Source organism: Neoarius graeffei, chromosome 13, assembly GCF_027579695.1.
Source record: "Neoarius graeffei isolate fNeoGra1 chromosome 13, fNeoGra1.pri, whole genome shotgun sequence".
Taxonomy (NCBI): Eukaryota; Metazoa; Chordata; class Actinopteri; order Siluriformes; family Ariidae; genus Neoarius; species Neoarius graeffei.
The window spans coordinates 78,732,059-78,759,493 of record NC_083581.1 but is presented as its reverse complement, the minus strand read 5'-3'; the positions used below and the strand labels follow the sequence as shown (position 1 = coordinate 78,759,493).

Genomic DNA, 27,435 nt, shown 5'->3' with positions numbered 1-27,435 from the left:
TTGAGCTGGCTTTGGTCTTGGGAGTTTCATTTGTTCTGTTAGAGCTCCCTCTATGGGACTGTTGTGGCTCTGCCCTGCATTTACCCTGGCTGGGAGAGGTATGTATTCAGAGCAGTTGGATCATAATCTACACTTTAATGATCTATAACCTGAGTCTAAGTGCACATAAGTGTCTTCATGTATTATATGATAAGTGCACAAGAATATTGTCGCTCAGTGTTGGTCACTACATTTGTAAAGAGTATTTTGAGAGCTTATGATTGCTAACCATGTGGTTTTGTTGTTGTACATGTTAGCTTGTGTTATCTTCACATGAAAAGCTTGCTTCTGCTGGTCTCTTTCTTGTGTTAGGCTGCCTTTGTGAAGATTCATGATCATCCTTTGCTCTTTGTTATAAATGTTAACAGGTATGTAGCCAACTCCCATTACCATGTTAAGCGAGTAGTTTGGTTATTGGAAAGTTATTTTTCTATTCAATGTTACTGGATGGCACTGGTTAGCCAGATCAGTGACCATGCATTCATGCGTTCACTAACCTAATAAGGGAAAGATTCAGATTCATTTCATGTTGCATGATCTTGATGGAATATAAGCAATACAGGCCTAATGTGATATATTTATTTTCTATGATAATTCTTTTATTTTCTCATTATTGAAATGCGGTTAAATGGTGAGTCTGCATTTACCCTGGCTGGGAGAGGCTGCCTTTGTGAAGATTCATGATCATCTTTTGCTCTTTGTTATAAATGTTAACAGAATAAACGGTTGGGTGCCAAAAGCATCATCAGTGTGTCATCAATCACAACGCAACGAGTAAACAACAGCTACACCAGCAACACATCTACGTGTCATGGTGATAAATTAGCTCAAAATGGAGGATCGGAGTTGCAGTCAGCTCTGTGTTTTAGTCTAGCGGAAATGGCGATGAGACCGATAGACTTCCTGCTGTGATGTTACGGACGTCAAGGTCATTCACTCAGACCGCTACCTATATAAATCACTTTAATTGTAAAAATTACTATATTAGATTTATTGACACTTAAAACTACTCCTGTGCCATTCTTGAGGTCTCAAGGCATTTATAAGCGAAAGTGAGGCCATGGCTCTGCGTATATGCTTTAAGGTCACTGACTGGATCAGAACCTCCCAGATCTAGAAGCATGTTGCAATGAAATATTCAAGATCGTTTTATTATCATTGTGTAAGACATACAACGAAATTCAGTGCACTGCCTTACGAAACAGTCCTCAGATATATAAATAAAGATTCAAGATTTACATAAAAGCTTTACAAATTTACAAAGATACAGACAAAATTAGCAAACATGAAAGATTTACACATATACAGACATATTGCGATATTGAGCTATTGAGCAGAGATCGAACTGACTGGGACGCATCATGTTTAGCGCGGCGTCTCCAAGGCAGTTGAAGGTCAGAGATGGATGAAAATAAGTGCATTTCTAATGATCATGGGTTTCACTCTCCCCTCCACCTGTGTGCACAAGAACATAAGCTTGTAGCAGTAGCTTGCACTAGCTCACTTCCAGCTCACGCTGCAAAATGTATAAGTACGGATGTCTGTACAGCGTTTGTTCCTGAGTGTCAGCGTCTCAGTTATTCCTAATGAGGAGAGCGTGCCTTGCACTTATCGTCTCTTTTTTTTTCTCAGAGCATTTGGCCACTCCAAGCTCTTCAAACTCTGAACTTGAGATCCCAACTCCCTGGAATCACCATCCTGAAATCGTTCACCATTATCACCAAGTGTATGGTTCTGTGTCTCAATTGAATTGGCTGGTGTGTAGATTCTTGCAAATAAACACAACCCTGATTCCAAAAAAGTTGGGACAAAGTACAAATTGTAAATAAAAACGGAATGCAATAATTTACAAATCTCAAAAACTGATATTGTATTCACAATAGAACATAGACAACATATCAAATGTCGAAAGTGAGACATTTTGAAATTTCATGCCAAATATTGGCTCATTTGAAATTTCATGACAGCAACACATCTCAAAAAAGTTGGGACAGGGGCAATAAGAGGCTGGAAAAGTTAAAGGTACAAAAAAGGAACAGCTGGAGGACCAAATTGCAACTCATTAGGTCAATTGGCAATAGGTCATTAACATGACTGGGTATAAAAAGAGCATCTTGGAGTGGCAGCAGCTCTCAGAAGTAAAGATGGGAAGAGGATCACCAATCCCCCTAATTCTGCACCGAAAAATAGTGGAGCAATATCAGAAAGGAGTTCGACAGTGTAAAATTGCAAAGAGTTTGAACATATCATCATCTACAGTGCATAATATCATCAAAAGATTCAGAGAATCTGGAAGAATCTCTGTGCGTAAGGGTCAAGGGCGGAAAACCATACTGGGTGCCCGTGATCTTCGGGCCCTTAGACGGCACTGCATCACATACAGGCATGCTTCTGTATTGGAAATCACAAAATGGGCTCAGGAATATTTCCAGAGAAAATTATCTGTGAACACAATTCACCGTGCCATCCGCCGTCGCCAGCTAAAACTCTATAGTTCAAAGAAGAAGCCGTATCTAAACATGATCCAGAAGCGCAGACGTCTTCTCTGGGCCAAGGCTCATTTAAAATGGACTGTGGCAAAGTGGAAAACTGTTCTGTGGTCAGACGAATCAAAATTTGAAGTTCTTTATGGAAATCAGGGACGCCGTGTCATTCGGACTAAAGAGGAGAAGGACGACCCGAGTTGTTATCAGCGCTCAGTTCAGAAGCCTGCATCTCTGATGGTATGGGGTTGCATTAGTGCGTGTGGCACGGGCAGCTTACACATCTGGAAAGACACCATCAATGCTGAAAGGTATATCCAGGTTCTAGAGCAACATATGCTCCCATCCAGACGACGTCTCTTTCAGGGAAGACCTTGCATTTTCCAACATGACAATGCCAAACCACATACTGCATCAATTACAGCATCATGGCTGCGTAGAAGAAGGGTCCGGGTACTGAACTGGCCAGCCTGCAGTCCAGATCTTTCACCCATAGAAAACATTTGGCGCATCATAAAACGGAAAATACGACAAAAAAGACCTAAGACAGTTGAGCAACTAGAATCCTACATTAGACAAGAATGGGTTAACATTCCTATCCCTAAACTTGAGCAACTTGTCTCCTCAGTCCCTAGACGTTTACAGACTGTTGTAAAGAGAAAAGGGGATGTCTCACAGTGGGAAACATGGCCTTGTCCCAACTTTTTTGAGATGTGTTGTCATGAAATTTAAAATCACCTAATTTTTCTCTTTAAATGATACATTTTCTCAGTTTAAACATTTGATATGTCATCTATGTTCTATTCTGAATAAAATATGGAATTTTGAAACTTCCACATCATTGCATTCCGTTTTTATTTACAATTTGTACTTTGTCCCAACTTTTTTGGAATCGGAGTTGTATTAAAAATGGGTTAAATCTATTATTGTCTGTCTGTGGTCTTCCATGTTTTGAAAATAGGTTAAGAGTTGAAAATCTTCTCGTGTGTACCAGGCCTAAGCTCCCAGTGCAACCAGATATCTGTGCTTTTTTTGGGGAGGGCGGACACATGAAATGCTATGACACCAGGATAAACACTGGCAGTGCTTTATCAAAAGGGAGTATTTTATAATGATGAAGCAATGAAGTTGGACATGGAATTAGCAGTGTTGTTCTACTATTTCACTGGATTTTTTTAATGAATCCCATAGATATGATTTTAGTACTTTTATTACTTTATTAGTTTCCGCTGAGCATTGCTGAGTACTTACACAACCGAGTGGCGCAACAGAAATTCCTTCACGCTATCATCCAGAGATCCAGTTTGAATTCCAGTGATGCCACGGAGCCCAAGAGAGCAAAACTGGCCTGTGCTCTGAGGGAGAGGGGTGGCATACACTCTCTCTCTCTCTCTCTCTCTCTCTCTCTCTCCCTCCCCTGTCAATTACAGCAACACCAGCCAATCATGAGCTTATGCATACGTTAGTGAACGGATAGCACTTTCCTCTGAGTGTGCTATGTCGCCCCCTGACATTGCATGAGCAGCAGTTCGAAAAAATGCAGGTGACTGGTGCCAGACGCCTTGGAGGAAGCCTGTGATAGCCTTTACCCTCCCTGGTTGGTTGGTATCTGTCTTGTGATGGGGAGAGCTTCCTGGTGGATGGGAATTGGCCATGACTAAATTAGAGAGAAATTCTGAGATAAATTGAAGAAGAGATGTATTTTTGTAAGATGAGATTTATTTTTGTGTAATTTCTTTGGTGAATTCTCTAATGTTCTTCTTTTAATGAAAGAGTTGGTATAATTTCATTAATGGTAATTGCAGCACATACTTCAAATTGTACAGGTAGGGGTTGTGTTCTGTTCCTTCATTTAGATCAGGAGCTACTTTATATGGTATACCTTGCCTGTAAGCTTAGTGATGGTTAAGGTTGATGGAGTGTTATGGTGTAAGGTAAGGAGGTCATGTGTCACATTGTTGAGTTGTCAGTTGTCCTCCCTGAGCTCTACGTAAAAATCTGGAGAGCTCAGAACCCATTCCCTGCTGTAGAGATGAGTGAAGCCATCTGGCCGTCATCTTACCACTCACATTGCGTGTATGCGGTTTATGTGTTAAACCGTCGTATCCGATCAAATTTGCCTCAAGAAAAGTATCTCCTGACTTTCCCCCCTTTCATTCCCTCCTCTTATTTTCTCATGTTTACCCCATTCCTTACATATCTTTATAGCGCTCCACTTCACTGTTATTGTTTTTTTCCTTTTCCAGTTCAGTCTCTGATCATTTTTTTGTTTTTTGAATGGCTATTTTACTACTATAATTATTTTTATGGAGATTATTTCAGTTTTTCTTTGTACAGGAGATCATATATCGGACACCATCCAGGAAATAAGCTGTTGACCGGGAAATCTGACCAACCCTGATTTAAGAGTACTTATCAATATACTTGCACTCCATTTAAACTAAAACCATGCGGTTAAAACAATCATGCCCATTTTGTAAATTTGTTCAAGTGGGAGTGACGTAGTGGTGTGCAAATTAATCGTCATGGCGATGCATTGCATCGCCAACTTTCACGATATACTGCATCGATTCTTGATGCCAAATATCGATTATTAACGTTAAAAAATAAATGAATAAAACTGTATGAACGGTAGGCGAATATCAGCCAAAAACAAGTAGCCTAGGATACAACATCCAATCATGTAGATGGCGCAGTGGAGTTGTTGACGCCCGCTGCCTTCTTCATGCCATTGGTATTTCCGAAAGCGGGCGCCTAGTGCTCTCTCTGTTTGCAACATGGACGAAGCCGAGAAGATTCGCGTGCCTCCCTCACAGTTTAAAGCCGATGTTTGGACGCATTTCAGCTTCCGAAACAAAGACGGTAAAAATGAAATGGACATGACTCACGCAATTTGTAGACACTGTAGCATGTCGATAAAGTATTGTGGAAATACAACAAACTTAAGAGCACACATTCAGAGGCGCCATCCAGACAAACTGCAACAGCAACAACCACCACAACCCATGATAAAACAAACAACCCTCGACAGCAAGCTCGCACCCTCATCTGTACGTGCGAAAAAAATAACGGAGTCCATTGCAGAATTCATTTGCCAAGATTTACGGCCATATTGCGTGGTGGAAAATCGTGGGTTCAGAAGTATGATAAACACACTCGAGCCTCGTTATGTGATCCCTAGCCGAAAACAATTTACAGAAGTAATGATCCCGGACATGTATGAAAAGGTAAAGCTACAAGTTAAAAAATCCCTCGCCTCTACAGAAAGCGTTGCCCTCACATGCGATGGATGGACTTCGCGAGCCACAGAGCTACTTAAAATGGCAGTCACTGATGAGCCTTATTTTATTAGTTTTCTTTTATTATTCTACCTTAATCATTTGCACTTTTTGTAATTAGTGTGTCCACCAAAGTATTAAGAATGTTTTAATGGCAATAATGTTAAATAAATTCATGTATATATGAACTGAGTTGCTGTGTGATGTATCAATTGAAGACACTATCCAGATCGTACACAGCCACTGGTAATTATGCTCTATTTTTTACATTTTCACTTAAATATATTGAAAATATCGCAATGCATCGCAATGATTCAAGAATCGTGATGAATCGTGATAGTATCGCATCGTGGCATGTGAATCGTGATTCGAATTGAATCGTGAAGTCTTTGCCAATACCCAGCCCTAGAGTGACGTGTAGATGATCTACATTGTCAGTTGTGCTTAGCCTTTGGGAAATGAAAATAACTCCTGACCAAACTAGAACAATAACATTTATCTTTTTATTTGCATCCCTCACTGTCATTTCTTCCTCAGGCTCTGGTCCTTCTTTCATTTAGGCTCCTGAGGCTAGTTTACTCCGTCCGTTTTTCTTTTTGAATTTGAGCCTGAGCTCTCACATTCAATATCAAACATGTCTAGACTTTGGCTTTGATCTAGTCTGGGACATTTCCATCGAAAATCTGACAGTCACAGTGTTCATCCCAGATATCAATGTCAGATTTTCAACAAAAACATACAGACAGGACAATGAGACAGATTTTCTGTTTTTTTTTGTTTCTTTCACTGTTGCAAACCATCATAGAAAAATTCAAACGCTTCATTAGTGGAATTGAGCTTTATCTGCAGCAGCGTTGTCATGAACAGGGTGTAACAACACTCGAGACTGCTCTTCAATTTGCACTACAGATTGAGACAGCGCATCATGCTAGCAGGGTGTTTTCATTTCCAAACACACTGCAGTGTTTTTCTCAAGCACCTGTTTCACCTACTGTTCCTCCCTTTGCACCAACTCACCTTCCGCCTCTCTCAGCGTCCACTCTGCCATCTCAGATGACCTGCTGAAAATGCAGAGGACACTGGAGAAACTTTCAGAAAGAGTCGACCAGTTACAGCTAGAGGTGCAAAGCCAGCGACGAGACACACGACACCGCTCATCTGACTACAGATCTCATCAGCGGAGCTCCACTTCTGATTGTGGACGAGGCTGCAGTCAGTACTATCCTGTAGACAGAAACAACTCTAGAGACTCTTCTTATAACAGATATTCAGCTTGAGATGGCACCTACAGACCTCCCAGGCATGTGAGGGACTGGTATGACAGACATGTCTGTGAAGGTTCTCAGTCATCCAGGTCATCGTAAACCATAGGTGCTAAAGAAGGCAACTGGACTTGCTTGAAATCCTTGAAGACGTTTCACCTCTCATCCGAAAGGCTTCTTCAGTTCTGTCTGACTAGTGGGGAGTTCCAGGTCTTTATCCTCTAGTGGACCAAAAGCAACCCTAAGGAGAGTCGTTGAGGTCACATGAGGTTGTTAGGGTGTGACAGACAGGACTCTCACACACGTCCTGGATCATCTGAGCACCATGCATGTGGCTACAGCCCATCACCCAGGGACTATGCCAAGCGTGGCCACTCTCCTGAATGGCATGAGGACAGACATCCCTCTCCAAGTCCTGGACATGTACGGTTCCATTCTCCTTCTCACATCAATGCTATGTCAAGGATTCCCCTTTCACAACAAGACCCAGCGGTCCCAGGAGAAACAACACTTTCATCCCAGGAAAACTTCTCCTCTCCTATTAAACTGGATGCACCGCCTCCAGTTACAGAGTGGCACAATCCGCCAGTGCAGCCTTCTTCAGTCATCAGCACAACAGCTCAGTTTCGCTCTTCAGAAAAAGACACTGCTCTTCTTCCGACAACCAAGACAGGTATGCAGTTGTTGCAACACACACTTTCTGATCAAGCTAATGACATTGTGGCTGAACAACTTTCAGACCCCATTCTCTCAGACGTGTACAGATGGCTACAGCACAACAAACGGCCTTACCTCAGACATGTACAAGGGAAAATCCAAAGAAAGCTCTGGTGGCAATTCCCTAAACTTGAACTGTGTAATCACCTGCTTTGTCGAAAGGCTCATACAGCACCAGGGAAGCCACTTGATTCCCACCACACTGATCACAGACACTCTGAACATTCTTCATGGCAATCCCTGTTCTGGTCATTGCAGTGCTGATGGCACATTCAAGAAACATATCTGTGAAGATACTCAGTCGTCCAGGTACATAGTAATCTGTGGTTGGTAGAAGAGAGCAACTGGACTTGCTTGAAAAGTCTTGAAGACGTTTCGCCTCTCGTCCGAAAGGCATCGTCAGTTCTGTCTGTCTAATAGGGAGTATCAAGTATTTATCCTCTCATGGATCATAATGGAATCCAAATCAGAATGCTGATGGCTGCATTGAAGGTGGCTGATAGATGTCATAGACACCCACCTCTGTTCAGTGATGGTCGTTCCAGGTTGACAAAATTGAACGATCCTCTCTGGCTAAGATGTCTGCCAGTTTTCTGGAAGTCCTCTCATACTCCCGCACTAGTCGAAGGGAACTCATCCCAAAGTGTGGAGAAATCCATGAGAGGATAAATACTTGATACTCCCTATTAGACAGACAGAACTGACGATGCCTTTCGGACGAGAGGCGAAACGTCTTCAAGACTTTTCAAGCAAGTCCAGTTGCTCTCTTCTACCAACCACAGATTACTATGTACCTGGACGACTGAGTATCTTCACAGATATGTTTCTACACACTTTGGGATGAGTTCCCTTCGACTAGTGCGGGAGTATGAGAGGACTTCCAGAAAACTGGCAGACATCTTAGCCAGAGAGGATCGTTCAATTTTGTCAGCCTGGAACGACCATCACTGAACAGAGGTGGGTGTCTATGACATCTATCAGCCACCTTCAATGCAGCCATCAGCATTCTGATTTGGATTCCATTATGATCCATGAGAGGATAAATACTTGATACTCCCTATTAGACAGACAGAACTGACGATGCCTTTCGGACGAGAGGCGAAACGTCTTCAAGACTTTTCAAGCAAGTCCAGTTGCTCTCTTCTACCAACCACAGATCACATTCAAGAAAGCTACAACTATGTGCTATTGGCCAGGCATGAGATCTAATATTGATGGCTTTTGTGCTGGGTGTCACATGTGTGAAGCTTACAGAAAACCCGGACCACAACACAGAGCTCCCTTGCAATGCCTTCAGACAGCGAGACCATTCCAGTTTGTGTGCACAGATATTACTGAGCTCCCACTCACCTCACAAGGACATAAGTATGTTCTGGTAGTACAAGATCATTTTACAAAGTACGTTAATGATTTTCCTTTGTCTGATCAGAAAGCTGTTACAGGAGCACAACTACTTTGTGAGAGATATATTCCTGAACATGGAGTTCCAGAAGAACTGTTTTCAGATCAGGGTCGACAATTTGAATCAGGAATCATTCGAACAATATGTCAGAGACTAAACATCAAAAAGAAAATAACCTCACCATACCGCCCTCGTGGAAATGGGATGGTTGAGAGATTTAACAGGACTTTAAAAGAACAGTTGGCTAAACTCATTTATCAGAATGGTGGTGAATGAGACCATTATTTGCCAGCAGTCGTTCTCTCCTTTGAAGGTGATGATACACGGGGTGACTTTTTGGGCAGTGTTGCTGGGTAACTGCGCTTCGACACTTTCCCATTGAGATTGGGGCAACATCATTTCTATCTGAATGATTTTGATCGTTTTGGGCAACTTTTTATGAAGATCATCCAATCAGAGTGCCCACAGAGAATCACATGACCACCTGAGAGCTTCTGAAATTTTCAACAAAGATGGCGGCGTCTCACTCAACGGCAGTGGAGCGAAGAAGAAGAGAGACGACTTGTATCTTTTTATGGCGGTAAGTTGTTGTGTGTAAACACAAAGTGGTGAATTTACCTCATCAAACACTCAGAAAACCAACAGACATCCATTTTTATGCTCAGGTTGGAATTAAGACATCGGTTTTTTTTTTTTTTTCAGCTAAGTGTAAACTGCCGTTAGCTAACCACTGCTCCATAGAGACTGAATGGGATTTAGCTAACTAGCAGTGGTTAGCATAGTTAGCAGAAAGTTATCGCTAGCTATGTAGGGATAACGTTAGCTCTCTTATGGCAAGTTAAAAGTGGTGGGCAGCTCATGTGTGGTTTTTTGTTTTTTTGTTTTTTTGGTGAGCTGTAATAGAGATTGTCAAACTTATCATCTGATCTAATTCACATAAAAAGCATGACTACTTGTGGAACCTGAGGGTGAAACAATATAAACTTCGGGATGTAAAAAAAAGAAAGAAAGCTTTTCAGGAGCTCCGTCAGCAGCTATACTTACTTGAACGAAATAAAGGCTGAAGCCAAGACAAAAGTGACGGCTGCAAATGTTTCCATGTCCATCTTTGCAGTGTCTGTCTCCCTGGCAATAGATTTGCTCTTATCTGATTGGTTGTTGCCCGAATTAGCTGCATGTTGCCAGCAACATTGCCCAAAAAGTTGCCCCATGCATCATCACCTTAACTCTACTCCACATTCTAGCGCTGGATACTCACCTTATTTTCTTGCTCATGGTAGAGAACCACATGTTCCAGCTAGTGTGACACTCTCTACGCCAGTGGTATCACAGACTCCACAGAACTATGGCTCAGAACTGGTGAAACGGCTTGACGCAGTTTTTCAGGCTGTTCGCTCATCGTCAGGATCAGAGACTCAAGCGTGAGTCCTACTTCAACAAACATGTTAAGTTTAAACCCTATCAGTGTGGAGATCTGGTATGGCTGGATGATCCCATGCACTACACAGAGACAAAAACTTGACCCTAACTGGACTGGACCTTATAGAGTTGCCTCATCTGATGAGAAAGGACTAATATACAAACTCTTGGATTTGAGACATCCTCAAGCTGGATCAAAAGTTGTTCACTATGATCAACTGAAACCTTATCGGTCCACTTGGGATACAGCTTCAGTGCCAGTGAACCAACCTGTTCTCCAACAGCTTATGGACGCTCTCCCCAGGTATAGATCATTATCTGGTTCACTCCCATCCACCCTGGAACACCTGACACTGGACAAGCTTCTGCCCCTGCCTGCCCTTCTGTTCCCCTGCTGTGGAGATCTTCAGGACGGGTCTCATGAGTCCAGCCACATCACATCCAACAGACTGACACGGCTCTTGCAGCGCCTGTTGAGATGTGCAACTCATTCAGAGCAGGTTGTTCAGAGACCACAGAGACTCTTGCTGTGAGCAGTCCTCTTCTACACAAAGGATGGAACAAAGAACCTCTGCGGCCGGTCTACGTGCAAAAAAACGCAAGAAACGCACGGAGGGCGCGCGTGTGATGTGCTGATTTTCGAGCCGCAGACCGGCCACAGAGGTTCTTTGTCATGTCAAACAAACTCTACGGGCGCTTACGTTTTTTTCAGGTTGCAAGACAAACTTATGGCCAACGTGCGTCTTTCTCCACGAACAAAAAAAATGCAGCGATTTGGGAAATGCCGAAAATCGCACAGCCAAAAAATCATATGTCCGGTTGTGACCTAGGCTTTACTGCCATCTACAGGTTTCCCTTTGAGCGTGCACTGACAGTTCCATCATTCTGTCGCTAAACGAACAGCTGATCACACCGAGGTGCTCGCTGAGCGCCCATGTTTATTAGTTTGGTCCTGCGTTTCCTTTCCTTCGTATATAGCATAACGTTTTTTTCTTCACGCTTTCCGTTACTGTAATCGTGCTTTCATGTTTCATTCGCACACTCGCGTCCTCCATTTTTCTCTCCTGTTTCAAATTTGTATCCCACAATGCCTTGCGTGAACGGGGAAAGCCCACCACGTGATGCATGACAGTATCTTGAACTGGGTCATGGTGAAGCAGGAAAAAATAGCAGAGAATTTAGAACCACGTGGCCGTAAATTCATTAATTGTTCTTTTTAAAAAAAAAAACTAATAAAATTGGAAGTCTGTGATTTGAATTCAGTAGCTTTCAGTCACTAAACAAAAATAATTGGGTGTCAGGAAAATTATTTTTATGATCTACACTTGAAAAATCTGAAAGGCAGCACAGCTTTAACTTTTAAAGCTGGCATCCACAGTGTTGCATTAAGCCTCGGTCACAACCGGCCGTACATGCTCCTACGTGCACATATGTGATGGTTAGGTAATCACACACCTTTTGCCCATATATACTGTATATGTGTGTGGTAAGAATTCAGAGTAGTACATGAGTCCTTCATCTGAAACAGAGTTTCTGAGGCTGTAGTAAAAGTACAGCTTTAACTTTTAAATCATTACGTGACTAATGGTTTTTAAAGGCAAAGGGATGTCCTTCAAAAATACTGAATAATCAGATCTTACTGTTTACTGCTCTTTATAGTAGGTTTTGTAATGTAGAAAATGTTTCATTTCATTAAGCACATTTGCTTTTCCATGGACCTAAAACTTCTCTACAGTGCTACATATTTGTAGAAACCTGATGATCTCCACCCATACGCACTTGCTGAAGATCCAATTCCAGATTTAATCCCCCTTTGCTGTTATAATAATCTACACTCTTCTGGGAAGGTTTGTACCAAGATTTTGGAGCATGCCTTTGGGGATTTGATCATTCGGCCCCAAGCGGAGTACTGAGGTTGGGCGAGGAGGCCCGGGGTGCAGTCAGTGTTCCAGTTCATTCATCCTTTTGTATACAGGGACATTGTCATGCTGGAACATGTTTGTGCCCTTTAGTTCCAGTGAAGGGAACTTGTAATGCTACAGAATACAAAGACATCCTATAATTGTGTGCTTCCAACTTTGTGGCAACAGTTTTTGGAAGAACTACATATGTGATGGTTAGGTAATCACACACCTTTTGCCCATTATATACTGTATATGTGTGTGGTAAGAATTCAGAGTAGTACATAAGTCCTTCATCTGAAACAGTTTCTGAGGCTGTAGTAAAAGATATGTGCATATTATTAGAGAAAAAAACAGTGCATAAATGTGCATACTCTTGTAGAATGGGATTTATTCTATCCACATTCACTGGATATGAGCAATCACATGCTCTGATTGGCTACCAGCTCATATACCGTGAGTAGAGAAAAACAAAATGGTGGAGCGTGTTGCTGAACCAACCGAGGACGAAATAAAAACTCTACTTGAAAACAAAAGCCCCAAAAAATACAAAAAAGCAACGAAATATGAAACTCAAAAAGTAGTGGACAGATTTGGATTAAATTTGGAGGAAAGGTGGACCATGGGCCAAGAAACAATTGATTGGATTTTGATGCAAATCCGAGTATGTACGTGAATCCAGGATCCAGATGTGTATGCGGATCCAGGATTTTTTTTTTGCCTGTTTCCAACGTAACTCAAAAAGTAGTGGACAGATCTTGATGAAATTTTGAGGAAAGGTGTGCCATAGGCCAAGGAACAATTGATTTAGATTTTGATACAAATCCATATATAAACATAGTAAACATCTGGATATTCTAATATGTGTCTTGGCGGAGGTATGCATGCTATGAAGTGCCCTTCTAGTTTATACTGTTTTTGTGTGTTTGAGTCCAAATAAGAAAACGAGCTACATCTTTTTATTTAGTTTACCAAAGAAGAGATTGGTATTAGTTCACTTAAATATATGCAGCCTAAGGAATAAGGTTCATGAGGTTACTAGGATTTACTTCTTGAACAATATTCATGCTTTACCCCTGTCAGAAATGCACCTGGACACTACTTTTGATGATTCTGAGCTGGCTGATAGAGGTTATATAGAAGGCACAGGGACAGATATGGTGGTGGACTTGCATTCAGTGTTCAGGAACACATTTCAGCCATTCTACCAAAAGATACTATGAGTGCCGACATTGAAGTCATATGGGTACAGATTCACTTTCCACACTGTAAGCCATTTCTAACTGGTTGTCATTATAGACTGACCACATCGAATGTAACGTATTTGGATGGAACATGTGAAAATGTGGATATAGTGACAGACGAAAGTAAGGATATCTTCCTTCTTGGTGACCTTAATACTGACTGGTTTTCTTCAAAGTTGTCCATTGCATAAGAAGTCAATTTTTAAGGCAGAAGCTTGTGATCTTCCCCGGGTTGTGACTCAACCTACAAGAATTTCTACAACCTGCACTGATCATATTCTTTAACAACACAAGAGATGTGTTCACAAGCTGTATCAGTCTCCGTGGCAATGGAATACAGTGACTGTAATTTGAGAGCTTTAACAAAAATGACTAAAATGCCCAAGTCCAGAGGTAGGACTGTTTACTGCAGGTCATAAAATATTTATTGATGATGCGAAGTTAATGATTTACAGTGGTTACTAACGTTTGTCAGGAAAACAATGTGATCGTTGCTTTGAAAATGTTCATGGAAAAATTATTAGTGAGGCTGGTGGATGAACATGTTCCATTTAGCAGCAGGTCTCTAAAGGGGCAATAGTTCATCATGGACTGATGATGAATTGAGATCACAAATGCTTCTAAGGAACAAAGCCTAAGTAGGTGCTCGTAAATCAGTGTGCTTTTTAGATAGAAGTTTTTATTGTAAGCTGAGAAATTGAACACAATTATGTGTAGGAAGCCATACATTTCTCAACAGTATGTTGATGTTCTGGTCAGTTCATCACTCACCCATGTGATGTAGTTAATTACTTTAACAACTTCTTTATCAACAAAGTAGAGAGCTTAAGGTATTGCAGGCAATGATGGCAGTCTAACATGAAACACGGTTAACAGGGATGTGATAAAACATGTTTTGCATTCAATATAGTTGAAGAAACGTTGCTCAGTCGCTCAGATAACACATCTCCTGGTATAGATAACCTGAACAGAAAATTCTTTAAAATTGCAGCTAGGTAACTATCATTACATTACAGGCAGGCATTTAGCAGACGCTCTTATCCAGAGTAATGTACAACATACCCAGAGCAGCCTGGGGAGCAGCTGGGAGTTAGGCACCTTGCTCAAGGGCACTTCAGCCATTCCGGCTGGTCCAGGGAATCAAACCAGTGCCCTTTTGGTCCCAAAGCTGCTTCTCTAACCATTAGGCCATGGCTTCCCTATCTAAACCAATATGTCATCATTTTAATAGATAGTCAGCCTTTCCAAAAGATGGAAAAGCAGGTTTCATTGGCTGTAACCGTAGACCTATAAGTACACTCCTTGTGCTAAGTACGGTATTTGAAAAGATAATTTTTAATCAAATGTCAAATTGCTGTAGTAAAAATGGACTATTTACAAAAGCACAATAGATTAATTGCACCTTTTTTTTTTTTTGAGCTTTGGCTTGTTTCATCTTTTTTGTTTTCGTTGGTTTCAATACAGTATCATTTTATATTTTGTTTTAATTGATTGTTATAGCTTTTGAGTGGACTCCAGAAAGACTAGCGGCCATTTTGTGGATGCTAAAGGTGATCCCAATAAAGAATAAAGAATGTCACTTTATACGCAGGTCTATAAAATAGGATTAGCTTCAAACCTCCCTCACAATATATCCAAAAGCCCTAATGACAGAACTTCATCTCTGAAAGTTAAATATTACCTCTGCTTTGATCATTTACTGGGGTTAATGAATACAAAACCACCTGGCTTACATGGTAACACAGAAAACTGCCCACTACCAAGAAAATATTTGTAGTGAAAATAAAATAATTAGACCGGCAAAACCTGCCAAGATTAACCCTGTAAACTCCTAGAATATTATCAAGATATTCACTTTCAAGCATTATTCGCTAACTACTACAAATTATTCCATGACTGCATACTGTAAAAAGCAACAGGAATGCAAATAAGAACTAGAAGGGCACTCAGTAGAGTGTATACATCCACCAAGCCATATATTATCAACATCAAAATCTAATCACTTGAACCGAGGACAGCACTAAAGCTTTACACCAAATTTCATCCAAACCCGTTCACTACTTTTTGAGTTACGTTGGGAAAAGTCCAAAAAAAAAAATCCTGGATCCATATACATATCCAGATTTGCATCCAAATCTGGTCACTTGTTCCTTGGTCCATGGTTCACCTTTCCTCAGAATTTCATCAAAATCTGTTCACTACATTTTGAGGTACATTGGGAACAGGCAAACAAACGAGACCATCAGTGACGGCGTCGCTCACTCCGCCCCGTCTAGTCCAAAAGGAACAATCTAAAGTGGGCCACCTTGCGCAGTTCTACTCTCAACCAGTCCGGCTCAAATATTTGAGAGTAGAACTGTGCAAAGTGGCCCACTTTAGATCGTTCCTTCTGGACTAGAAGGGCCAAAGTGGGTAGAAGCTATACGCACCCTAGGTACCCCTACCTTCATGCCAGAAAGAATCAAAATTGGTGAAGAATTGAGGGAGAAGAAGCGATTTTTGTGAAACGTGGACGACGCCAGATGGACGACAGACAACACGTAATGGCATAAACTCATCACCTGTTGGCCGGATGAGCTAACAAACAAATGGAGGTGAAAACCTGACCAACAAAGTGGGTGGAGGTAATTAAAGAGCGTGAGGAATGAAAGTCTGGACATGAATGCAGTGTAGTGTTTTTGTAATCATATGTAAAATATACATTATATGTAAAGTTAATACATGTTAAATATGTTTTTAATACTGTATGAATCAGACCGTCCAAAAACACACTTCACCCTGATGTGACTATCTCACACACAACACGAACACACACCTGAGATCATTATTTACAGTAAAACACCAAATATTTGGCTGTGAGTCATTTCATAAAAGCTCACCGAGTCAAAGGCAGAGCGGTTAGTAAGGACAGTGCTCACACTTACCTGAGCGTCGATCAGTCTGAACCTTCTCACTGCACTTAGGCTTGCGGGGAAGCGAGATGATCACACACACACACACACACACACACACACACACACACACACACACAGGTGTCATGTAAAGTACGTAACACTCTCTGCAGGTAGTTTATAGGTTACATGGAGGCAGAAACCAGGAACCATTTACCCCACACATGCTCCTACTTACTCATAAAAAAAATCACAAGTTTTTGTGAATTCTACACAACTTTAACCGTCACAGGACTGATTTCCTGCATCTCTCTCTCTCTCTCTCTCTCTCTCTCTCACACACACACACACACACACACACGTCTTACTATTCTTGTGAGGACCAATGATGTAATTATTAATGCAGCAAACTAATCCTTTACTAAACCTAACCTGAATCATAATCTCAGTAACCACAAAGGGGGAAAAACCAGATTTCCACACAGAGACCAACTAAATCTCCCCATGAAAATCACACTTGGTTCCCACCAAGATATAAAAACAAGTCTACTGTTTGCATTGTGCAAAGTTTCTTTTTTCCACAGGATGTGGTCGTGCTCAGGTCCATTCACACCCTCGAGAAGTTTTCTTTTTTCCCTTTCTTGAATGTTATCCAGCTTTTATCATCATCATTATGATCAGGGCGGCACAGTGGTGTAGTGGTTAGCGCTGTCGCCTCACAGCAAGAAGGTCCTGGGTTCGGGGCCGGCGAGGGCCTTTCTGTGTGGAGTTTGCATGTTCTCCCCGTGTCCGCGTGGGTTTCCTCCGGTTTCCCCCACAGTCCAAAGACATGCAGGTTAGGTTAACTGGTGACTCTAAATTGAGCGTAGGTGTGAATGTGAGTGTGAATGGTTGTCTGTGTCTATGTGTCAGCCCTGTGATGACCTGGCGACTTGTCCAGGGTGAACCCCGCCTTTCACCCGTAGTCAGCTGGGATAGGATCCAGCTCGCCTGCGACCCTGTAGAAGGATAAAGCGGCTACAGATAATGAGATGAGATGAGATCATTATGATCAATATACAGTTGCACAGCAGGTTTTGAGGGTTCTGATCTCAAATTTAGACCAAACCCCCTCTGACATATTGCAAAGCCAAAAGGTTAAAGACTCTTAAATTATGTGATATTTATTTTTATTGATTAAACATTACAAGACTTTTCTTCAGCAATGTCAGAAAGCTACTTAAAATGCATAAATTTCGAAATATCCCTACATTGTGCAAAACCATGTTTAACCATTGCCTCATACTTAAGTTCTTACAAAAGTCTGGAAAGATCATGCGTTATTTCAAGGTAACCAAAAAAAAAAAGTTTTCTTGAGATCATGACAGTTTTATTGATCTCAAGAGAACACAATTTTTCTAAAAATGATCTTTTTTTGTCATCTTGTTAAAATGAAAGTTGTTTTCTTGACACTTATTTTTGTCATATGTTGAAATATATTATTACGGTAGGGCAGAGATGTAGTTGCTTTCTAACCACAGGTTTGCGTCGATAAGTAGCTGTGTTGTGAACGTAACTGTTCACATACTTGCCAATGTACTACATGTGTTACTGGAAGATTCCACTAGAGGGTACACCAGAGAACTCGGAAGATAGAGAACGTCCAGATTTGCATGATGTAAACAACAAACATGGTGACGCTTGAAGTTAGTATTTGGTTATACTGTTTCTACACTGCCCCTACTGTTCATGTGAGTATTGCATCCTGGAGAATCGTAGTGTTAACTTTTGGGGACGTGCCCAACCGGTATACCAGATGGACACAGGACGTGTGAAGATCCATCACTCGCATGTGAATGTGTAGCTTAAAGAAACTCTATCTCCGCCCTTAGGCATACGTACTGTACCTCCTGGATGAGCTCTTCTGTTTTTACTGGAACCACAGTTCAATTATATTTTTCTCAAATTTCCCCATTGGGGATCAATAGAGTAATGTATTACAATCTTCTTCCAGCTGCTCCCATTAGGGGTCGCCACAGCGGCTCATCACGAGCCGTATATTTGATTTGGTGTAGGTTTTTACACTGGAAGATCTTCCTGACGCAGTCCTCCCCAATCTATCTGGGCTTGGGGCTGGCACTAAATATGCACTGGCTTGTGTAACCCCAGCGGCTGGGTGTTTTACCAAATCTACGTCTTTGAACTGTAGGAGGAAACCCCCGCAGACACGGGGAGAACATGCAAACTCCACACAGAAAGGCCCCTGTCAGCCTTGAGGTTCAAACCCAGAACCTTCTTGCTGTGAGGCAACAGTGCTAACCACTACACCACTGTGCCACCAGAGTAATGTATTAAGATCTCATCTCATTATCTGTAGCCGTTTTATCCTGTTCTACAGGGTCGCAGGCAAGCTGGATCCTATCCCAGCTGACTACGGGTGAAAGGCGGGGTTCACCCTGGACAAGTCGCCAGGTCATCACAGGGCTGACACATAGACACAGACAAACACTCACATTCACATGTATTAAGATGCATAAGAGAAATAATTTGTGATCTCAAGTAAGGGCGGCACGGTGGTGTAGTGGTTAGCGCTGTCGCCTCACAGCAAGAAGGTCCGGGTTCGAGCCCCGTGGCCGGCGAGGGCCTTTCTGTGTGGAGTTTGCATGTTCTCCCCGTGTCCGCGTGGGTTTCCTCCGGGTGCTCCGGTTTCCCCCACAGTCCAAAGACATGCAGGTTAGGTTAACTGGTGACTCTAAATTGACCGTAGGTGTGAATGTGAGTGTGAATGGTTGTCTGTGTCTGTGTGTCAGCCCTGTGATGACCTGGCGACTTGTCCAGGGTGAACCCCGCCTTTCACCCGTAGTCAGCTGGGATAGGATCCAGCTTGCCTGTGACCCTGTAGAAGGATAAAGTGGCTACAGATAATGAGATGAGATCTCAAGTAAACAACTTTTGCTCTCTTGACATCATAAGAAAAAAAAGCAATTTGTTACATTACAGGTATTTAGCAGATCCTCTTATCCAGAGTGATGTATAACCTGGGGAGCAGTTGGGGCTAGGTACCTTGCTCAAGAGCATTTCAGCCATTTCAGGGAATTGAACCATCAACCTTTTGGTCCCAAAGCTGCTTCTTTAACCTTTAGACCATGGTTTCCTTGTTTGCTAGCTTGTGAGCACAAAAAGAAAAGAAATAATGCATGACCATTATGGACTTCCTCATTAGATATGTAGCCCCGTCCCAATCTTATTCCTAACCATAACCCATGGGGCTGGGCTGAACATGTAGCCCTGCCCATAAGGGGGTATGGCTATACATGTAGCCCCGCCCCAACCCAATCTCTACCCATAACCCTTGGGTGTGGCTACATGTGCCCTGCCTTATTCTCCAGGCTGCAGCTGGGTGTATTTGTAATGACTCGAAGCAAAACATAGCTAACTTGGCCTTGTATTTAAAACTAGAATGTAATTTGCCACATAAGTGAACTTATGCAGTTTTGACTGTTTGATGTTGGCTATGTTCTAATATTAGTGGGTTAGCTTATCTCGCTAGCTTAGTTTTAGTTCACTTAAGCACATGTCTGTGCTATGCAGCTACATTAGCAGTGTGGGAAAATTCAGCAAAAAACAGTTAGCTGTGTTGAAAATACAAAAATCCTGACGTTATACAACCAGAGGCTGGGCACTCGTCTGTATTCATGGCTGTAACTAATGATGAGGACACTGATACCCCTTTTCCACCAAATCAGTTCCAGGGCTGGTTCACAACTCGTTCAACTCGCGAGCCAGCTGAGAACCAGTTTGCTTTTCCATAGATCGCGGTGCTAAGGGAAGCTACGTCATTACGGCGTTGTATACGTCAGTTACGTCGCTATGTTTGCATAAACCTTGGCGTGAATATCGAAGCAAAAACAACACGGAAGCAGCAGCAAGAACAACAATAATAATAATGGATGACTTAAAGCCTCTGCATGCTCTTGCAACAAGGCTTTCGCAGATAGCTTTTCGCAGACAGTTGTAATTTATTGTTGAGCGGGGGAATAGGCGTGCGCGATGTTATTCACCGGCACAACGCGGGGGGGCGAAGTCGCTAGGAGTAGTTGGTGGGTGTGGTTAGTGGAGTGTTTATCCTCCGGTTACTTATAATGACTAGAACTGGAGTCGTATAGATGTTCGTACTTCCTCAATCAACCGCTCTTCATGCTGCTCCATCTTCACTCGTGTTTTTAAAAATGCCGGTCGTGAAAACAAAACAAACCGGGAAAGTAGGGAAGTGGAAGTGCGTGTACAGCGGGTAGAGTGGACCAATCAGAGCCCTCTTGTCTGCGAGGCTTCTGCGGTGGTCACAATTTTTGGGAGGTGTGCGCAGAGCGTCTGCGAAGGTGGGGGGGCTACGCAGACACTGTCTGCGAGGACTGGGTTGTCAGCATAAATTGGCCTTTAGCGTTTGTACAGCTGCTGCTTCTCACCGCTTAAAAATGGCGATCTTTCGCGGTCTTGTTGTTGGTCTTAACAACTCCGCCGCCCCCGCTGACGTAAGCGATTCTTTCCTCTGGCCCAGCAGAGAGTTGGTGCTAGCCTGGAAGCGGTTTTTCTGGCCCCAGAGCCAGTGCTTTGTCAGTGGAAACAGAAAACCCGGTTCCAAACTAAGCACTGGCCCCGAACCAGCCCTGGAACTGCTTTGGTGGAAAAGGGGCATGATTTAGCTTATTTGGAACATTTCTAGCCTGATCTACTTGCTACTTGCCATAGCATTAGCTGAACTTTGTTTCCTATAAATCAATACTTAATGTTAGTTACATTTTTAAACTGTTGTATTATGTAGCATTGCTTATTATAGTATGACCATGATGCTAAATCAGATTACTAACAGTTGTATTGATCACACAGTATCATATAGCATTCAGAAATCAGCAGGTAAACTGGGCTGTCATGTAAACCAAAGCATTTAACTCCATCAACTTAAACAGTCGACCTGGATTCAGAGCAGCATACGGAAGAAGAGTTGGATACATCAATTAGAAATGAGCAGTTCATACTGCTAGTGCATGTGTAGCATTGTGATAATATGAATTATGATATACTTCTGCAGTATGGACCTCACATACAGGATCACAGGTTGATCCTTGTAAGAGCCCTGTATAAACGTGATACTCTAACGAGAACGTAGGACTGTGTGGTGAGGAAGGTTCACAGTTCGGTTTCATGTGTCGCTACATTCCGTGCACTTCAAGATAAGTAATCTTGGGTGTTAGCGACTGGACCGCTGGTTAGCTGAAGGTATAAAACTAACAGTTCCTGATAGAGAATGTGATGTGCTGTAAACATGTATGGCCTCTAGCTCTGTACGTGGGTTAGATATAAATACAATTTATATTGAAAGTTTTGGGGATTAAGCCAAAAAATGGTTGCAGTACTAGTCTTAAAATGTGCAACATCTGAGGTTGATGTGACAGTAAAATAAAGAAGTAGTAAGCCTTTATTTGTCACGTATAGTTACTACCAGCAGCAATCAGACCACTATGTGCCAATCCTTTAAACTAGCAGTTATCAAATCCCTGATTAAAACCCCCTGACCTCGACTCCTGTGAACTGGCAAACTATAGGGCAATATCAAACATCCCCTTTATCTACAAGATCCCAGACACTCTCACATGTTCACTCGGGTTTGTTGACGGTGGAGTGGCAGCTGTTTTATGTCCCAGGGCTCCCTCATATCTGTGTTACCTTCTGGCTCTGCCTTTTAGTGATGCTGTCACAGCTTGTCTTGCCAGAGTCCCTGCTTGCACTCAACACATAATGTACACTGTTCTTAACGTGACAATGAGCATACATAACAGTCTGTCTGTCTGTCTGTCTTGCTACACATGCCACTCCTGAGACACCAGTGATGCTAACCTCTCCTGCTTTGCAGACCTGCCTGATCCATCCTGATGCCCTACTTCTGGTTGGAGTTCTCACTGCTTCACTCCTGCGGAGTACGGCCTCATATGGACAACTTAAAGATACACTTCGAAGATGGCTTTGGACAACTAATACAAACAGTTTTGCTACAATAGCTTAAGACTACAGTCACCATGATAACTTTAGGACTGCAGTTGTCATGAACAGTTTGACACTCAAGTCTCCATCAGTGAACAGCTGACAACTTCAACAAAACAGACTTCATGTTAAAACTTTAATGAGTTTCCTGCTTACACAGTTGTACTTTGTGACTCTATAGGACACAGTTATACAAATGAATTATTTGTAATCATGTTATCTGTTATCACCCAGATGAGGATGGGTTCCCTTTAGAGTCTGGTTCCTTTCAAGGTTTCTTCCTCATGTTGTCTGAGGGAGTTTTTCCTTCCTACCATCGCCACAGGCTTGATCATTGGGGATAAATTCATATGCTTAAATTTGATATTTTTTTATAAAGTTACTTTGCAGCAATGTCTATTTCTAAAAGTGCTATACAAATACAATTGGCTTGACAGACATACGCATTACAGTACAGTGAAATTCTTTTCTTTGCAAATCCCAGTTTCTTAGAAAGTTGGGGTCAGAGTGATGGGTCAGTTATAATACAGCACCCTAGGGTTAAGGGCCCAACAGTGGTCCTGAGGCTTGAACCCCCAACCTTCTAATAAGTAAGCCAGAGCTTTTAAGCACTGAGCCACCACCACTACTGAAGGAAGGAAGGAAGGAAGGGAGGGACGAGTCACATGTTTTGTTACATGACCTAAATAAAACACCTGATGTAAAGAATGTAAAGGAAGAAAACTAAGTAGCTAGACATAAAGTCTGGTTTGTTTTTTGGAACATAGGCCTAAAATAGCCGACTATCCCAAGATCTGTTGAGGAATCCTGAGAGTGTACAATCCAGAAAGGGGCACAATCTAAAAAAAAGTTTCCTCTGAAGCATGTTCAGAGGAAACTGATTGGAGTGTTTTTGAGGCTGCAGCTTCAGACCTGCATGAACTGACTGATACTGTGACATCTTACATCAGTTTTTGTGAGGATATGTGTGTGCCCACCAAGTCCTTCCGCACATACAATAACAACAAACCCTGGTTCACCGCAAAACTCAGACAGCTTCGCCAGGCCAAGGAGGAGGCCTACAGAAGTGGGGACAGAGTCCTGTACAAACAGGCCAGAAACACACTGACGAAAGAGGTGAAAGCAGCTAAGAGGAGCTACGCTGAAAGGATCAAAAACAGCCTTTCAGCCAATGATCCGGCATCAGTGTGGACAGGCCTGAAGAATATCACTAACTACAGGAGACCATCCCCCTACACTGCAATGAACCATCAACTGGCTGACGAGTTGAATGCGTTCTACTCCAGATTCGACAAATTCACACCTCTTCCCCCCCTCAGACATTAAAGACCCATTCACACCCCCTGCTGTTCTGCCTCCTCTCGCCTCTGACCCCACACCAGCACTCAAGATCTGTGAAGAGGATGTTTGTCAGCTTTTTCGCAGACAGAAGATCAGGAAGGCACCTGGCCCAGATGGTGTGTCACCCTCCTGTCTGAAGGTCTGTGCTGATCAGCTGGCTCCCATCTTCACCCAGATCTTCAATAGATCCCTGGAGCTATGTGAAGTCCCCTCATGCTTCAAACACTCCACAATAATCCCGGTTCCCAAGAAAACCACCATCACAGGACTGAATGACTACAGGCCTGTAGCTCTCACATCTGTAGTCATGAAGTCCTTCGAGAGACTGGTGTTGTCACACCTGAAGGACATCACAGACCCCCTGCTGGACCCCCTGCAGTTTGTCTACCGGGCAAACAGGTCAGCGGATGATGCGATCAATATGGGACTGCACTACATCCTGCAACACCTTGACTCTGCAGGGACATACGCCAGGATTCTGTACGTGGATTTCAGTTCGGCATTCAACACCATTGTTCCAGACATCCTCCACACCAAGCTCACCCAGCTCACTGTGCCCTCCTCCACCTGTCAGTGGATTACAAACTTCCTGACTGACAGGAAGCAGCAGGTGAGGATGGGGAGCATCACATCCAGCACTTGGACTGTCAGCACTGGCGCCCCCCCCAAGGGTGTGTGCTCTCCCCACTGCTCTTCTCCCTTTATACCAACGACTGCACCTCAAGAGACCCGTCTGTTAAACTCCTGAAATTTGCAGATGATACAACGGTCATCGGCCTCATCCAGGATGGTGACGAGTCTGCATACAGACGGGAGGTTGAACGGCTGGTCTGTTGGTGCGGTCAGAACAATCTGGAGCTGAACACGCTCAAAACTGTAGAGATGACAGTGGACTTTAGGAGGAGCCCCCCCCACTCTGCTGCCCATCACCAACAACACTGTGACTGCCGTTGAAAGCTTCAGGTTTCTGGGTTCCACAATCTCTCAGGACTTGAAGTGGGAGACAGTCACTATCAGTTGTACTTTCTGCGCCAGCTCAGTGTAGGTATCATGCCGCCATCTTGGTCTAAGAACTACAACTACCAGGCAACTTCCGCGTTGACTACGTCACACCTGGGCGGAATCATGGACATCACATTCCTCAGGTTTCACATAAGAGACTTGGAAAACTTCATTTTTCTTTGTCTCTAAGTTCTGATCCCGAACGGAACGGACCTAAGAAGAGACACTCGCCATCAGACGTCTGAACCGCGCGTTTTCTCCTTTATCTAACTCTGATTAAGTTAGATTTCAGAAGTACGCGATCATCAACTCAAGCGAGTTATTAACCGGTTTACAAGTATTACTTGTCTTTTAACGCGTCTGCGAGCAAAAGGCAGTTTTCTAAAGAGCTCTTCTCTTTTCTTTCTTTTAAATCTGTGCACGGTGTTGAACAAAGACTTTTCGTCTTATCAACTGCGAAGCTTCTCCAAAGAACCTCTCCAAGCTCCAGTGAACATCTGATTCGTCAGAGACTCTCTCTCACCGAAGCGCAACTTTCCGCCTCGAATTCCTGCAGACAAAGGCGAGACTTTTTGCAGTAAGAAAAGGCACTGGGAAATATTAGTCTTGGTAATTAATTCACTAAGTGTGAAGTTAGAGTCAGTAATAAGTGTGTGCACACTGTGTATTATTATTGATTTTCTATTATTTGGTACTATTGATTTTCTATTTGGTTAATCAATGTCTTGCACTCTCTCTCCTAACATTCTGATTTTCAATTAACTCACTCATATTGTGACCTCATTAAGATTTCAGAATGTTTTGCCTCTAAAAAGGGCCTTTGCATGCTTAGGAAGAGCCCCTCCTCCTTCCCCTTTGTTCCAAGAGGTCCTGTATCTCAGATTAGAATTAAATATCATAAGTCCTAAGTTTAATTCAACCTTGATAGCATTTCTCCTGTTTACATTTAAAGCCATATAAACTACAGATGACTGTTTGAATGTATTTTAACCATTAATTTCTGGTTTTTGACACACATAGTTTACTAGGCCTGAAAAAAGCACATGGTGTAGCTAGCCTTTCTTTGTCTAGTTAGCATACCTAGCTAATCACTGGGCTATACACACACACACATGTGCTCACTAAACTTTGAGGATCCCCTCCTCCAAGATTGCAGATAAGACACCCTGGTCCGTCCTGGCACGGACGGACACACACACATACATACCAAGATTGCAGATAACAACATAGCTCACAAGTTAAAACTGCTTATACACACACACACACAGAGACCTACTGTTATAAAGATTTCATTCTGTTGCCATTCAATTATTAAATTCTTACTTTCTTTTTTTTATTGATTTCCCTTTTTATCTTTTTAATAATAAACTCTCTTATTATTGAAATTGTGTTATTGCCTGTTTCCAATACCTCTGAAGTCGCACACATCGTCAAAGAATTCTTAAGGTGTATGAATAATTAATTAGATGCAGTTTGGTAAGTGATAAACTTTGAATTATCAAATTTTAAACAATTCTTCACTTGATTCTTTGAATGATTCACTAAATGATTCATTGAACGATTCACCAAATGATTCACCAAATGATTCACTGATTCGATTCACTGATTCGATTTATTGAATGATTCATTCAAACGATTCAAATGAGACTGATTCTATGGTATGGTTCAATTCAAATGAGTCAAGTTAAACGATTCAATAGGATTGAGTCATTTTAACTATTAACCTTCACATCACTAGAAGTCCCAGAGAGGGGCCATTTGGCCTTTTTACCTAGAAAACCCACAAGAGGGCCAATTGGCCCCAAGTCCCTCCTGTGGACACTCATTTTGTTATGGAAATGTGGCTGTTAGTGTGAGTCTGAATCCACCTGAAGGTTGATGTCTTCTCCATCCGAGTCGTAAGGGTTTGCTCCATCCAGGATCATTTCCAATGCCTGTTGAATGTTGAATCTCTGCATCTTCGTTCCTTGGAGAGGAGCTTCTTTCGCCACAAAATTCTTGAGGGAACTGAAGCGATAGTCCATGTGCACTGAGGTATTTATCCATCAAACAATTGTCTGGTTGCAGTCACGTGAGTCGTTATGGTCACATGGGACATTCACATGTTCACATTTTAGAATAGAATGTGTTTTTATTCCTCATTCTCACATTCACACAGAAGTAGCCAACATGACTTCACCACTGAAGTGTGACCCCCTCACCCCACACACTGCCACTAACAGCCTCATTACCATAACAAAATGAGTGATTAGTGTATTAGGGAAAAGCGGTCAGGCCAAATGGCCCCTATGTGGGTCTTCTATGTAGACAGAAAAATGCTGGGACTTCTGGTGTTTTAATGAGACTGATTTCATTTAATTATTAAAGATTGATCATTTGATACCAATCTACATATCCATAATCATTAATTACACCTACATCAGGAAGCTCAACCTGCC

At 42.3% G+C, this 27,435-nt stretch overlaps 1 protein-coding gene across 2 annotated transcripts in view; it reads right to left on the bottom strand.

Moving 5' to 3' along the window:
• zgc:101663 (alpha-1,3-mannosyl-glycoprotein 4-beta-N-acetylglucosaminyltransferase C) overlaps nucleotides 1-26,897 on the bottom strand; it is a 48,303-nt gene extending 21,406 nt beyond the window's left edge. The window contains exon 1 of one of the 2 annotated variants that reach the window (XM_060938598.1): nucleotides 26,866-26,897. The gene's annotated coding sequence lies outside the window, so the exon portion shown is untranslated. Of the gene's footprint in view, nucleotides 1-16,669; nucleotides 16,801-26,865 lie in introns of those variants that run through there. The other variant, XM_060938597.1, reaches the window with a different exon arrangement.
• Nucleotides 26,898-27,435: the final 538 nt, after the last annotated feature.